This window comes from Nomascus leucogenys, chromosome 7b (genome assembly GCF_006542625.1).
Source record: "Nomascus leucogenys isolate Asia chromosome 7b, Asia_NLE_v1, whole genome shotgun sequence".
Taxonomy (NCBI): domain Eukaryota; kingdom Metazoa; phylum Chordata; class Mammalia; order Primates; family Hylobatidae; genus Nomascus; species Nomascus leucogenys.
In genome coordinates this window covers 44,266,153-44,281,840 of record NC_044387.1, presented here as the reverse complement: position 1 = coordinate 44,281,840, position 15,688 = coordinate 44,266,153, and the positions used below count along the sequence as shown (strand labels likewise).

Below are 15,688 nucleotides of genomic sequence, written 5' to 3'. Positions count from 1 at the left end.
AACACGTTGTAATCGATAACAACAACGCAGTGTCTGGCAGAACTTTGGACGCCCAGTCTCCTCTCCTCTGGACAGCCATGTTGTCCAGGGAGAAATGAAGGGCTGCGGGTCAGGCCACAGGTAAGTCATGAGAAAGACCAGAATGAGAACTGTGAGTCAGCACCCGCCTGACTTCTTCAGAAGCATAGTGGCTCCTGTCATCTTAGCGCCTTTGCTCTGATAGCCCCCGAAAGACAGTCCAGTCCTGGTTAAATTCTCTTCCTCTGAGCTTCAATATCATTTCCTCCTGACCCCCTCCAATCTCATTTACTTTGCTCCTGCTGTGGTGCATGTTCATGGAAGCTGGACCTTCTCCTCATGTGCACCGTCTGTCTTACTGTCTGTGTGGGTTTGCAGTCCCTCCGCAGATGGTGACTGCAAGCACCACAGGTCCGAGCAAGGACCTGCCCCGGCCAATTTGTTCACGGGTCACATCCCCAGCCCTGCCAAGGAGCAGTTGCTCAACAGATATTACCAGAGCTGGTAACTGCTGAAGCGAGTGCAGTCTCCACTGCGATCCCCTCTGTCTCAGACCTGGCATTCGGAACTTGGCGTTAAGTGGGTGCGGCTGCCAGGAAGGCACTGGAACAAAACCCTGCCCTGTGTTTCCTAAGCAGGTCAGCAGGTGAATGCGTGAACCCGCGGCCCAGCCCTGGCAAAACATTAGTTGTCTGATGAGATAAACACCCCCACCCACACCCAAGACTCCAGGCGCTCTGCTGCAAGCCTGGGTGGGTAGAAGTGGCACCGGGCGGCGGGGGGCAGAAGGGAGGGAGAGGCACAAGTGACCGTATCTGTCGCCGCATAGCCTCACTGGGCTCTGCAGCCGGAGAACACATGAGGGACACAAGGGGTGCTGCCAAGGAGGGTGAATGTCACCTCTCTGCCCCACCCACACAGCATGGGAGTGACACTGAAAACCCCTGTCAGGCCAACAGGCATTTTCAGCTTTCTCCAGTTACCCTGGAGGAGGGTTCACCAAACTGTCGCCTGGGTGTGTGATTTGGCTGAAGAGCTCTGCCAGGTCCCTCCCACCCACTAAATAAGGGGAAACAATGGCAGGGAGCAGATGTTTGCCCCCAAGCTCCTCAGGGTAGAGGCGGCTTCTCCTTCTCCTGCCTCTGTGTGGGAGTCAACTGAGGAAGATGGAGCCTCCCAGTGGGTGGAAAGGAGGGTGTAGAGTGAATGAAGAGGGGAGATGCTCTAAAAGCGTGCGCCAGATGGTGTTGAGAGGAAAACGCCTGGGTTAGAGCTCACCATCCTGGCTCTGTTTAAGTGGCTGTCCCCCCACCTTCACTTTTCCTAGTTATATATCACAGCATCTTCGTCTGTAGAGTTCTGGAGGTGGGAGGTGTGACCCTGAAGGCCCCACATCTTCCTCGGTGCGCAGTCCCCCAGCACCCACCTTCCCAGAACCCCCACCTGCACCTGCACTGCCTGGCCTTCCTTCCTTAGCAAGACAGAATTCCTGACAGCCCCAGGGGTTAGGAACAGCTGCATGTGAAGCCCACAGTGGCCTTTCTGAAGCTTTACCCAAGTTCTGCTCCCTGGAGCCACATGGAAGGAAGTTCTGCCTGATAGCCTTTCCAGCACCCTGGGAAGCTGCTGATTTATTTTCTTTACCCCTGACTTCACTTATCTCGGATCCCAACAGAGGCTGACAAAGCCAGAGACCCTGATGGTTTAGGATTCCAAGGTTTCTTATGCCTCTAGCTGCTCAGCCAGCAGCTTTCTTGATTTTGTGTTTTTCGAATGAGAAGCACGTTAAAGTCTATGAGCGTCATGACTCATGGACCTTGGAAACCAATGGTCAGTAGTTTGGGATTCTTTGGGTGGATCAAGAGATTTTCTTGGGGACCTAGGAGCACCTCGATGTGGGGAGGGCCTGAGAAGATGGACTAGTGCCCTCCTCTGGATGGAATTGGAGGTTCCCCTTACGCCCCAATCCCTCCACCCCTGCCCTGGGGCTTTTTTTTTTTTTTTTTTTTTTTGCTTGGTGGAATGGGAGAGTACTTTTCAAAGTTACATAGAAAATTTAAAATCGTCAGCCGGGCGCGGTGGCTCATGCTTGTAATCCCAGCACTTTGGGAGGCCGAGGCAGGCGGATCATGAGGTCAGGAGATCGAGACCACGGTGAAACCCCATCTCTACTAAAAATACAAAAAATTAGCCAGGCGTGGTGGCGGGCGCCTGTAGTCCCAGCTACACGGAGAGGCTGAGGCAGGAGAATGGCGTGAACCCGGGAGACGGAGCTTGCAGTGAGCCGAGATTGCGCCACTGCACTCCAGCCTGGGCGACAGAGCAAGACTCCGTCTCAAAAAAAAAAAAAAAAAAGAAAAGAAAATTTAAAATCACAGCACTAGTGGATATCTGAGTGCCAAGAATTACCTTTGTCTTCCTTTGTCTTGCTGCAGGTGAGGGAAATGAGGTCACTTCTCAAGAAATTTGCATTTTCTGAGAAAATGTGGACACAATGGAAAAGCCAAAGCATAAAACCATACACCTGAGAAGGCTGGTACGTGTTCCGCAGGTGGGAGGCAGCCTCTGCAGAGGCTGACAAGTCCTTCTTGGATGACAGTGTGACTATAAGCCCTCACGATCCCCTCTCCAGGGTGATGATCCACCCAGTGCTGTGGCTGCTGAGATTCTAGTCGTCCTGCTCGCTCTAGGCTGGTGTGATTCTTTTGTTTGTTTCTTTGTTTGAGGTAAGTCTCGCTCTAACGCCCAGGCTGGAGTGCAATGGTTTGATCTCAGCTCACTGCAGCCTCTGCCTTCCCGGTCCAAGCGATTCTTGTGCCTCAGGCTCCTGAGTAGCTGGGACTATAGGCGCCCAACAGCACAACTGGCTAATTTTTGAATTTTTAGTAGAGACGGGTTTCACCATATTGGCCAGGCTGGTTTCAAACTCCTGACCTCAAGTGATCCGCCCGCCTCGGCCTCCCCAAGTCCTGGGATTACAGACGTGAGCCACTGCACCTGGCCTAGACTGGTGTCATTCTGACATTTCCAGGCCACGAAGCAGTCCCAGACTCGGCAGCCCTGGGCATCTGCCATAGCCCTGTTGTATGATCTGCTCTGCCACTCATGAGGCATGACTCACCCTCCTACCCTCTCCGAGCCTCAGTTTACTCATTTAAATCTCAAAGCCTCCACAGATAATTGGGAAATGAAAGGAGAATCATGTAAGTATGAATACCTTCCACAGATAGCGGGATCTCATTAATACCAGTTTCCCCTTTCTATACCTCCCAGCAAAGGAAAGTTGATAACTGCAGGCCTCTGAACTAGTGCCCCACATCGGAGATAGCGGCCACTTCTTACTGAACGTTTGCCTGTGTCTACTATAAGGATATAAGATCATCTCAACCTCCCAAGAAGCCGATATTACCACCCCCATTTTTGCAGCTAACGAAACTTAGGTGCAGAAAAATGAAATAGCATATTCAAGGTCACAGAATGACCTGGGGCAGAGCTACAGTCTACACTCCCATCTGTCTGATATAAACCCCATTCTGTGAACCCTCAACATTGCTACTCCCCCTCCAATGCCACTGTAGCAGAAAGCTCCAAAAGTGGGTGAAGCACATACAGCTCTATAGCAGGCAACCCCATGCCTGTGTTCCACCTAGTGAAGAACCAGGAGGTTGTGCATGACCATGGTGGTTCAGGGTGAAGGTCAGGGGCTGGCTGAAAATGGAAGGCATCTCAGGCTGGGTCTTTGACTGTGATTATGTCAGGGTTGGGGCTGAAATATTGTGAGTGGTAACTGAGGTTGCAACCTCTTCCCGAGGAAAGAGTGGGGGCGGGGTGGTGAAGCTGGTTAATTGAGATGGGAGGGCTGGGGTGGGGGCAGGCAGAGCCTTCCAAGGCCTTCAGATCCGGTGCTGTTACCGTAAACAAGTGCAACCCTCAGCTCCCTGGAGGGCCTGGGGAGCAAATGCGTGCATCCCTGCTTCGTTCCCAGCAGCTGTTCACTGGAGGACACAGCCTGCCATCCCCAGCCGACCTCCTCCACCGCCTTCCCCAGCCCCCAGATCAAGCCTCAGGAAGTGGCGCTGCTGAGAATCTCTCCTCCAGCCCTGCCTCCTGCCGAGAGTGTCCTCAGCGCCAGCATTTCCTGGCCTAATTAAGCTGGGTAATGAGTAGCTAAGAGGAGGGGATAAAAGCCCTAGGCGGCTTAAAGCTGGGACAGTTTATGACAGGGGCGTCTGCAGCTGGTGACATTCCTAGGAAAGTTATTTCTCATAACCCTGGGAAGTTGCATGCTGTTTCCTCAGCAGCAGAGTAAGACCCAAAGGTGAGCATGGGGAACACTGCATCTTAAGGGGGCCTGACTGGAGGGTCCTAAAGGTGACAGGTGGGGGTGCCGTGTGTCTGTAGGACTGATCAGAGCTGCAGAGCAGCTACAGGCCACCCGGGCTAATGCCCTTAGCTTAGTCCAAGGCCGGGGCATCCGTGGTGGCCACGTGACTCCCCAGGGCTTGGGTTTTGTGTTTCTTCTGAATGATAGGACTCTGCGCAGCATGCAGTTTCTAAGGCTGTATCCTCTCAGGGAAGGAAATCTGAGCTAGAGGCTCTGATCCTGACTCCTCCCCAGCCCACTATTAAGGGTGTGAAAATTGTGTTTTGGAAAATATCAGGCGCCCCAGCAGCCAGGAGTGGGGAGAAGAGCTCTCAGACAGGGGCCCTGGGGGAAAGGGGAAGGTGGGCACCTGGCGCTCTGGACACCAGGGCCCGCCCTTCCAGAGACACTAGGAGCCCAGCGTTGATTATCCCCACTCACACTCTGCAGCCACAGCCCCGGCCCCCAAATTCTCCTTCTTTTGCACTCAGTTTTGTTTGTTTGTTTTTTGCGTCAGTTCTGTTTGTTTTTGTTTTCTTCAGTCACCTTGCACTCCTTCCTTAGTTGGCCAGAGAGCTTCGTGCTGTATAGGGTGGAGCAGGGCAAGGCCTGGGCTCTGGAGCTCTGCCCATCCCCAAGTCTCTGAGTGAACTTGGGAGATCAGGTGACCTCTCAGCCATGGTTTTCATTTGTAGAATGAAGGCATTAGTGATGTCTAGTGTCCAGTATGTTATGAACCGCAACCTCCACTTGGCCTGCGAGTGGTGAGCGAGGCTGAAATTGGGCCATGTTTCCCAGACCTTTCAAATTAGGTTACCCAGTTTCACCCAAGAGCATTTTTGCCCCAATTATCCTGTAAAGCAGAGTCATAGCTAGTGAGTGTGTATTTTATTATTATTATTACTCTTATTATTAGAAACAGGGTCTCATTCTGTCATCCAGGCTGGAATGCCGTGGTGTGAACATGGTTCGACCTCCCCGGCCCAAGCAATCCTCCCACCTCAGGCTCCCGAATGGCTGGGACCACAGACACATCACCACACCCAGCTAAGTTTTGGAATTTTTTGTAGAGACTGATTTTCACCATGCTTCCCAGGCTGGTCTCAAACTCTTGGACCCAAGCGATCCTCCTGCCTTTGCCTCCCAAAGTGCTGGGATTACAAGCGTGAGCCACTTCGCCTGGCTGAATACATATTTTTGATGATGGAAGGGCCCATTCTCCTGCACCCTTGTAATCAATATTTGTTCTTTTCCAATTTTCTAAACAAGACCTGTCTGGTGCAATATCCTCTGAGCCCCGCTTCCTCCATGGTTGGAGCCCGGAGTGGCAGGGAATGTGTGGGCTTTCCGTCTTTCCTTCTGATCGCCACCTTTCACCCTCTGCCCTCTGCTGTTCCCACAGTCCCATCTATTCCCCTGGCCTCCTGCTTCTATCTCTAAACGAGGAGTGAGTAGGCAGATCACAAATAACCTGGTGTTTCCGTTTTTCCCTCTGGCGGTGTGGTTGCCCCTTGAGTGGAAGGAGACCTGGTGGCCAGATGCTTGACATGGCCGGGACAGCTGGTGCTCTCAGCATTCCTGGGGAAGGTCCCTGGGGATTGGACTTGAGGGGATCACATCAAGAAGAGGGGTGAGCGGGCCCGGCAGCTCACCCCTGTGACCCAGCCCACCTCTGGCTGGGCTGCCTGGTAGGATCCCCCGGCCTGGTCGGCAGCAGCTGGGCAGGCCAGGGGAGCCAAATGGCTCTGCATGTGTAATCCTAGCTAAGAAGAGAAAGGGGAAAGATCTTGTAATTTCCCAGGACACAGACAACTGAAACCTGATACTCTTGCCAAGGGAGTCCTTTCACTGAGAGAGAGAGAGAAAGAGTCAGAGAAGGAGGGAGGGAGGGGAGTGTGTGAGAGGCCACTCTGGAAGGTTCCGGGGCCAGCAGGAAGCCCTGAGCACAGCTCTCCTGTGAGTACCCCATGTGTCATCTGCCCTAGTCTTTGGCCTGAGCCAGGAGATATGGCTGGTCTGCCCAGTGGGCACAGCAGTGGTGGCAGAGGCCCGGCCACCATCCATCTCTGTTCATTAGGAGCCGCTGTCCCTTCCCTTCCCTGCCTTTTGTGTCAGGGAGCCAGATTATGCTGTTGAGAAAAATGTGCTCAACGACCTTCAACTCGGGCCAGTAAGAGGCCGTTCTTTCTTCCTCTCGCTCTGCTCTATAAAACCAAATGTATGATCAGAGTGGAAGGAGTCCAGCCTGACTTGAACGGGTTAGGGTTGTTCATCTTTGTTCAGTTATAAGGAATTGCAGGTGTTTGTTAGGCTAAAGCCACAGAAATCTGGGGAGGCCACTTTGTGACCAGCTCTGTGCTGGGTGCAGCTCTGGGGGACACAGGCATGTATGACAAAGTGTCTGTCCTTGAGGTGTAGTTTGTCATCTGGCTGGAGCAACAAGACTTTCAGCCACAAGGATCAGTGAATGATACATGAAGAAGTCCAATCAAGAACCCGAAGGTGGGATACAGCCAGCCAGTGGTTCCAGGGGTCCGTCCTGGTGTGCTCTGTGGAGAAGCCTTCTTTTAGGTGAAATGTTCTCTGCCGTCATTCTGTGTCGCCTGCTGTTGATTGCGCTCCTATGATGTGCCAGGTGCTGACCAGGCACCAGGGATGCTGCCACCCTGGTGTAGCGCACTCTAAAGGCCCTGACTTCACTCTTATCTGTGCATGTTTGTATTTTATTTTATTTTATTTTATTTTATTTTATTTTAATTTTTTTGAGACGGAGTCTCGCTCTGTCGCCCAGGCTGGAGTGCAGTGGCGCGATCTCGGCTCACTGCAAGCTCCACCTCCCGGGTCCACGCCATTCTCCTGCCTCAGCCTCTCCGAGTAGCTGGGACTACAGGCGCCCGCCACCACGCCCGGCTAATTTTTTGTATTTTTAGTAGAGACGGGGTTTCACCGTGGTCTTGATCTCCTGACCTCGTGATCCGCCCGCCTTGGCCTCCCAAAGTGCTGGGATTACAAGCGTGAGCCACCGCGCCCAGCTGCATGTTTGTATTTTATAGTTCATTTATTTATTTACACACCATGTGTGTTCGGTGTATCCAAAAAATTCAAGGCAGTTTATCATTAATGGCACAAGTGCCAGAAACCCCAAAACCAGATTAAAGGTTGAGGTCCAGGGTCTAGAGAAAGCTGGGGCTAAGCAATAATTCCCTCAGAAAAGCAGGATTCAAGGAAGTGCTGCAACATTTGAACCTAAAACGGTTCCGAGCTGCCTGGTGGTTAGGTCAAAAGGGAAATAGTGTGTCTAATATAAAGGAAACATTTCTGTGTACGTCCCTTCTTTCTGACGCCAACCTTCTGGCTCATTTCTCACCATCATCCCATGCACACTCCACCTTGCTTGACTGCATTCAGTTCTGCAGAAGCACTGAGGGTCGGGCTCATTGGCACCTGAGCTTCTCCCACCTCCCCACTGCTCTGTCTGCTTAACTCCGGTGAACACCACTGGCCCTGCTTCAACAGGCAGTGTGGTCACTACTTCACATGCCTGCCTGAGACTGCAGTCAGGGCCTGCTGCCCTCCCCGTGTCGATGCCTCTCCTACCTGGCTCTGTCACGGCCCTCTCAGGGTACTGCCATTGCTCCCTGCTTCTTTCCCTACCTGCTGGTGAGTTGCTCCAGACCAGGAGTCCTGTCCCTCATCTCCACTATCCCAGGGCCCAGCACAGTGCCTGCTGCACTGTAGCCAATAAATACTTGCCACTAACAATTATTGTGCACTTAATGATGTGCCAAGCACCATGGTAATTGTCTTACAAATATTATCTTTTCTTTTTTCCTTGTGGCAGGGTCTCACTCTATTGCCCAGGCCGGAGCTCACTGCAACCTCTTCCTCCTAGGTTCAAGCAACTCTCCTGCCTCAGCCTCCCAAGTAGCTGGGATTACAGGTGTGCACCACCATGCCCGGTTACTTTTTGTATTTTTGGTAGAGACTGAGTTTCGCTGCATCAGCCAGGCTGGTCTCGAACTCCTGACCTCAAGTGATCTGCCTGCCTTGGCCTCCCAAAGTGCTGGGATTACAGGTGTGAACCATTGCACCAGGCCCATTTAACTCTTTCTTTTTTCCCCTGAGATGGAGTCTTGCTCTGTCGCCCAGACTGGAGCACAGTGGCGCAATCTTGGCTCACTGAAATCTCTGCCTCCTGGGTTCAAGCAGTTCTCTGAGTAGCTGGGATTATAAGCGTGCACCACCACGCCTGGCTAATTTTTGTATTTTTAGTGGAGATGGGGTTTCACAATTTTGGCCAGGCTGGTCTCGAACTCCTGACCTCGTGATCCGCCCGCCTTGGCCTCCCAAAGTGCTGGGATTACAGGCGTGAGCCACCGCACCCAGCCCATATATTATCTCATTTAACTCTTAAAATAACCCTGTGACACAGTTATTATTATGCCCATTTTACAAGTAAAGAAACTCAGATTAAATGAGCCGAGTAACACAAGGACTCCTAATGGTGGACCTAGCCTCAAACTCAGATCTTCCTGACTTTGAAGCCACTGGAAAGGATGAGACATTTTGCATTTATGGCCTTTTATTGGAATTATTTTTACCTGTTACTAGATTATGAGCCCTCAGAGGAAAGCGGGAAAGACCTCCCCACATGCACAGCAGAGAGCACATTGCTTCGCACACAGTAGGAACTCCTGCAGCAACAAGAGTTCTTTTTTTTTTTTTTTTTTTAGACAAAGTCTTGCCCTTGTCGCCCAGGTTAGAGTGTAGTGGCGCGATCTCGGCTCACTGCAACCTCCATCTCCTGGGTTCAAAGGATTCTCCTGCCTCAGACTCCTGAGTAGCTGGGATTACAGGCGCTAGCCACCACACCCAGCTAATTTTTGTATTTTTAGTAGAGACGGGGTTTCACCATCTTGGCTAGGTTGGTCTCAAACTCCTGACCTCAGGTGATCCACCTGCCTCGGCCTCCCAAAATGCTGGGATTACAGGCGTGAGCCACTGTGCCCGGCCAAGAGTTCTTAACAAAGACATGTGGAGAATTCTATCGCTGGCTTGCAGTGAGACTGAAACTTACAAGGCCCTCACCACCACCCACTTGGCTTAATCACACTGTGGTATTCGCAGGCCTTAGAACTTACAGTTGAAAAGGACCTTAGAAATCAGAGACTCCAACCCCCCACATTTCACAGCCCAAGAAACAGTTGCAGAGAGATCAAATGGCTCAACGAAGGTCATACAGCTCATTAGCAACAGCAAGGGCAGGGACAGATCTGACTCCCACTACCCGGAATTACTTTCCAATTTGGTTAAAAATTTTGCCTGGATTCAGCAAACAAGGTGACAAAAGGCCAGAGCAGGGAAGCCCACCAAGGCAACACCCCTCGCGGGAGTCACTAGTGGGCACTGGCCTTGGCTCTCCAGCCCGCCTGCTCGACCACGGGCACCGCTTCTCCCTTGCCCCTCCCCCAGCCACCATATTTCTTCCAGCAGCCACTCACCACCTCCTGCATGACCAGGTCTTTCTCAGGCATCTCTTGTTTGTAAGAAAGGTATTCGGCCGGGCGCGGTGGCTCACGCTTGTAATCCCAGCACTTTGGGAGGCCGAGGCGGGCGGATCATGAGGTCAGGAGATCGAGACCACGGTGAAACCCCGTCTCTACTAAAAATACAAAAAAATTAGCCGGGCGTGGTGGCGGGCGCCTGTAGTCCCAGCTACTCGGAGAGGCTGAGGCAGGAGAATGGCGTGAACCCGGGAGGCGAACCTTGCAGTGAGCCGAGATCGCGCCACTGCACTCCAGCCTGGGCGACAGAGCGAGACTCCGTCTCAAAAAAAAAAAAAAAAAAAAAAGCCAATAAAACCAATAATAAATAAATAAATAAGAAAGGTATTGGTGAATATCAGTCCTCCAACCTTCAACGACTCCCTCCTGTGGACACAGCCTTGGCTCAGACTCCTGAAGGAGGTGGGGCTCCGAGCTCTATAGCGGAGCTCACAGGGTGATTCTGCCCACCACCCCCCACCACCAGGACATTCTGATTGTCATAACTGCGGGAGGCAGCCAACTTGCTACTTCACCCGGAGGGTAGAGGCTGAGGATGCTGCTGAACATCCCACAGTGCCCAGGACAGCCTCCAAATCAAAGAAATATCTGGCGCAAATGTCAGCGGTGCCGAGGATGAGAAGCCCTGCCGGACAAGTGGGAAGAAGAGCTCTGCCCACTGATTCCTCCTGGCAGAAAAGTTCCCACTGGGCTCCTCTCTACCCTGCCCAGTGGGTCTGCAGGTACCTCTTCAGAGCCACTGGGTTTTTGGTCTCGTTTTTTCCTGCCACTTTCACCAGCCATTTGGTGTTTCCGTTTTGTCTCCAACAAAACACCAAAAAAAAGGGCAATGATTTTATTGAGCACCGAATGGGTTCCCGGCAGAATGCTCGGTGTTTTTGGTGTTTTATGTATCTTACGTTAGCTTTGCCTTGTCACTTAATTCCACCTGAAAAACAAAAGAGTAATTTAACTCTGAGTCAGAGCCAGATATTGTTAACATTTTACCAATAAGAAGACAGACTCTGGGAGGTCAAGTAACTTGTTCAAGGTCACTCAGCCATTAACTGTTTCAAACTCAGCTGTGAGCTATCCAGGCTACTGCTACTTTCCACACGAAACAGCGGCAGGCTGTGCAGACAGGTATGAGACAGTCAGCAAATTAAAGGTGTGTTTGTCTTTCTCAGACACCAAATCCATCCCCTGCCTTGTCCACAAGCAGGAAAGATAGAGTTCTGGGGAAATGTGGTCTGGGCATGGTGGCTCACAGCTGTAATCTCAGCACTTTGGGAGGCCAAGTCAGGAGGATCACTTCAGGCCAGGAGTTTGAGACCAGCTTGGGCAACATGGGGAGACCCTGTCTCTACAAAACACTTAAAAATTAGCTGGGTGTGGTGGTGTGCACCTATAGACTCAGGAGGCTGAAGCGAGAGGATTCCTTGAGTCCAGGAGTTCAAGGCTGCAGTGAGGCAAGGTCACACCACTGCACTCCAGCCTGGGAGACAGAGCGAGACTCTGTTACTTTTTCTCTTTCTTTCTTTCTTTCTTTCTTTCTTTCTTTCTTTCTTTCTTTCTTTCTTTCTTTCTTTCTTTCTTTTTGTTTGTTTGAAATGGAGTCTCACTCTGTCGCTCAGGCTGGAGTGCAGTGGCGCGATCTTGGCTCACTGCAGCCTCTGCCTCCTGGGTTCAAGCGATTCTCCTGCCTCAGCCTCCTAAGTAGCTGGGACTACAGGCACATGACACCATGCCTGGCTAATTTTTTTTTGTTTTTTTAGTAGAGACGGGGTTTCACTATATTGGCCAGGCTGGTCTCAAACTCCTGACCTCAAGTGATCCTCCCTCCTCAGCCTCCCAAAGTGTGTGAGTTACCATGCTCGGCCAAGACTCTGTTTCGTTTTTGTTTTTGAGGTGGAGTCTAATTCTGTCACCAGGCTGGAGTGCAGTGGCACGATCTTGGCTCACTGCAACCTCCGCCTCCTAGGTTCAAGTGATTCCCCTGCCTCAGCCTCCCGAGTAGCTGGGACTACAGGTGCACACCGGCATGCCTGGCTAATTTTTTGTATTTTAGTAGAGACAGGGTTTCACTATGTTGGCCAGGCTGGTCTTGAACTCCTGACCTCGTGACCCAATCACCTTGGCCTCCCAGAGTGCTGGGATTATAGGCGTGAGCCACTGCGCCAGGCCGACTCTGTGTCTTAAAAAAGAAAGAAAGAAAAAAGAAAAGGGCCAGGTACGGTGGCTCACGCCTGTAATCCCAACACTTTGGGAGGCCGAGGCAGGCGGATCACTTGAGGTCAGGAGTTCAAGACCAGCCTGGCCAACATGGTGATACCATGTCTGTATTAAAAATACAAAAATTAGCTGGGCGTGGTGGTGGGTGCTTGTAATCCCAGCTACTTGGGAGGCTGAGGCAGGGGAATCACTTGAACCCGGGAGGCGGAGGTTGCAGTGAGCTAAGATCGCACCATTGCACTCCAGCCTGGGTGACAGAGCTAGACTCCATCTCAAAAAAAAAAAAAAGAAAGAAGAAGGAAAGAAGGAAAGAAGGAAAGGAAGGAATGAAGGGAGGGAGGGAGGGAGAAAGACAGACATAAGCTTGGGGGTGAAGACAGGCTGGTCCCCTACCCCATCACCTTCCTAATTGCAGTGTTTTCACCTACATGCCTCAGAACTAAGGTGAGCCCTACTAACCCAGAGTTAAACTCTAAACTCTCCCCAAGAAAACCTCTGGGGGAGCTCCATCACCCAGCTGCTGGCACACACACCCCTCCCTGGGAGAAGGCACTCTGAAGTTTCCCTCCCCAACAGTTTGGGCCTCCACAGTGCCTACCATTGGCGCTGGGGACTTATTAAACAGTGCTGATGCAGGGCTTCTGACACCAAACCCAGAGTCTGTTGTGACAACCTTAACGTTGTTAATAAGAGGATACCATGTGCATGGTAACGTGTGTTTATGAGTGTGTACGTGTGTGTGCACGCACACTTGTGCATGCTACTGAAAAGGTGGCCTTCATTCAGGGTTTAAACTGGGCCTTGGCCTCCTGGCCTCTTTGAGCTGCTTCCTGCTGACCTCCATCCCGGGGATGAGCGTCCCCTGCAGTCGGGAATGGAGCTGGGCCCCTCCTGGCCTCCTCTGCTCAGATTAACCCCTTCCTCCCAGTTTGCCTGTGCCTGGCAGTGGGGCTCTGGGCCAAGGGGCCAGACACTCACTGGCTGCAGGGCTGGCGGATGCCATAAACCCGTTTTCCTTGGGGACTCCAGAGCTCCACATCTTACTTTCAGAAAGCACAAGTGTTTTGTTGGAAATGGCCTCAGGAGGAGGGAGAGCCCGGGGCTCTGTACACGTGTTCCTCATTTGCCATTGGTGGGGCAGGGGCTGCTGCAGGGGACTGTGCTGGGGAGGCAGGCAAGGGAGGGGAGAGAGCAGCTGCAGCTGCTGCCGGAAGTTTGGCTTCAGGGAGGAATGGAGAGAGAGTGCAAGAAGAAGGGGTGGGACTTGGGGACAGGGGCGGTGTCACGGGGGAGGAGGGAGCAGGTGGTGACTTGTTTATCTGCTCAGCTGTTTTGTTTCCAGGAGCCTGAGAGAGAGACAGAAGCAGCTGGGAGGAGAAAAAGCAACGCGGCCAGGGGCCCTACTGGTCCTTCTGCCTTAGCCACAGGTTCTGAAACCAAAGCAAAACCACCAGAGAGTGATTCATGTGGGTATGGCCCTCCCTCCCCCTGCCCAGAAAGGTTTCTCTTGAGCCCATATGCTAGTTTCTGTCACGCAAATGCCCTGGCAATGCCTTCCTTGCCTTGGTGCAATGGCTCTGATTGGGTAGCCATCTCCGGGGCTTAATACTGGCACAAACTCATGTAAATCTTCCTGGGCCTAAGTCTGGTGTACTCTCATATGTGAATTGGCATGGTCCTGGAGGGCCAGTCAGCTAGCTCCTAGCCTCGAGATTGGCCTGGACCAAACCAAAAAAAAATCGTCCCTGGTGAAACAGGATAGCCACCCCACCCCCTGCTCAGCATTCCCCAGTGCCTCCCTTCACAGTGGCCAGTTTGGATTCTTCTCTCCAAATGCCCAAGACCTGTGCAGGTTACTTATTGGTCCCCTTCATGCCCCAGATGCAAATTTAGCCTGTCTCATTTGCATGCTAAATTGTTTGGAGGCAAGGCTGGGATGCAGCTTGATTCGCCCTGATGTCTTTTGACCAGGTTAGTAAACATCCCTCCAGCCCATCCCAGCACTTGAGAATCTGGAAGGCAGCTATGCTTTAATTACAGTGCAATTTCGGGAGTTTGCCTGCTGTTCCCCCTTGGCTCTTTGTCTAGCTTATTATTTTCATCTTGTTGTTTGTTTGTTTAAATGAGAACTTTCGTAGACAATTCCCTCTCCCGCCTCCCCCAGAGGCCAGTCTGTGTTGCTAGAGGACTTTTTCTGCCTCCCTCTTGGTTTACAAAGCCAGGGCATCTCTATTGACAAAGGGTCTGTGATCTGGCACTGGGCCTGGCAGTTAGGGACTGTGTAAGAAATGCAGATGCCTTTTGCAGATGCCTGCCCTGCTCCTCCTCTAAGCAGCCAAAACATCCCGCACCACCTCGGGAAGACCCCACATCCCAGCTTGCTGGTCTCTGAGCACTCTGCCCCGCCAACCCTATAGCGCTAGGAAGGCAGGAAAGATGGAAAAGGCTGTGGGGGATTGAGTAAGGGATTCGGGGAGTGAGGGACAGTGACACCGTCTGTAGATGGATTGGTTTAGCAGAGGGATTGGGAGTGGCTGGCTGGAGCGGTGGAAAGAACCGGGGACAGGGAGTCAGGAAGCTGAGCTTTTATTCATCCCAGCTTTGCCACTGACAAGTTAGGTAGGTGATCTTGGGCCAAACTGGGCCAAGTCCGGGCCTTCCTGTGTGAAACGCATGCTCCCATCTCAAGGTCCTTTTCTACTTTACAGATTCTCTCGCTTTTAGAATGCTAATTTCATTGACTGTAGCCCATTTCCTTCTCCAGAGACAGGATAACCTAATAAAATCCCCACTTAGGTGGGGCGTGTTGGCTCTTGCCTGTAACCTGTAATCCCAGCACTTTGGGAGGCCGAGGCAGGTGGTCACCTGGGATCAGCAGTTTGAGACCAGCCTGACCAACAAGGTGAAGCCCCGTGTCTACTAAAAATAGAAAAATTAGGCGGGCATGGTGGCAGGCGCCTGTAGTCCCAGCTGCTCGGGAGGCTGAGACAGGAGAATTACTTGAACCTGGGAGGCAGAGGTTGCAATGAGCTGAGATCGTGCCATTGCACTCCAGCCTGGACGACAGAGCGAGACTCTGTATGAAAAAAAAAAAAAAAAAAAATTACCCCTTAATGGTGGTTGGTCAGACAGCCAGCTTGAATTGCTATCTTTTTCCCAAACCCAGATGCCCTGGCTGAGGCACCAGTTAAAACTTTTATCTTAGGGAAGCTCTGGCAGTTGCCTCTTGCAGATCAGGGGTTCCAAAGGGCAGAAGCTCCAGCATACCATCTTCTTGAGCATTTCCTGTTCAGATTTCTATGGGATTAATGGCTCCTCCACCTTCTACCTCCCAGTGAGGCTCCCTGAGCTCTGCTTTATATAAGGTAAGTGCTCTTGGGCTTCAGATGGATTCCATTTCATTTATCAAACGTTTCTTTGAGCACTTACTCTGTGACTGACATTGCTGGACCCAAAGGAATATAGAGATAATGGTTGACTTAGTCCTTATCCGAATAGAGTGGACTCACCTATTGGTGAGGCCAAGTTTAAT

General features: G+C 51.8%; 1 long non-coding RNA gene across 1 annotated transcript; it reads left to right on the top strand.

The window, feature by feature from the left end:
- Positions 1-4,125: 4,125 nt before the first annotated feature.
- LOC115835896 lies at positions 4,126-14,940 on the top strand. Its single transcript, XR_004030858.1, has 3 exons — positions 4,126-4,336; positions 10,412-10,667; positions 13,484-14,940. It is a non-coding gene; the product is annotated as an uncharacterized LOC115835896 (long non-coding RNA).
- The last annotated feature ends 748 nt before the right edge of the window (positions 14,941-15,688 follow it).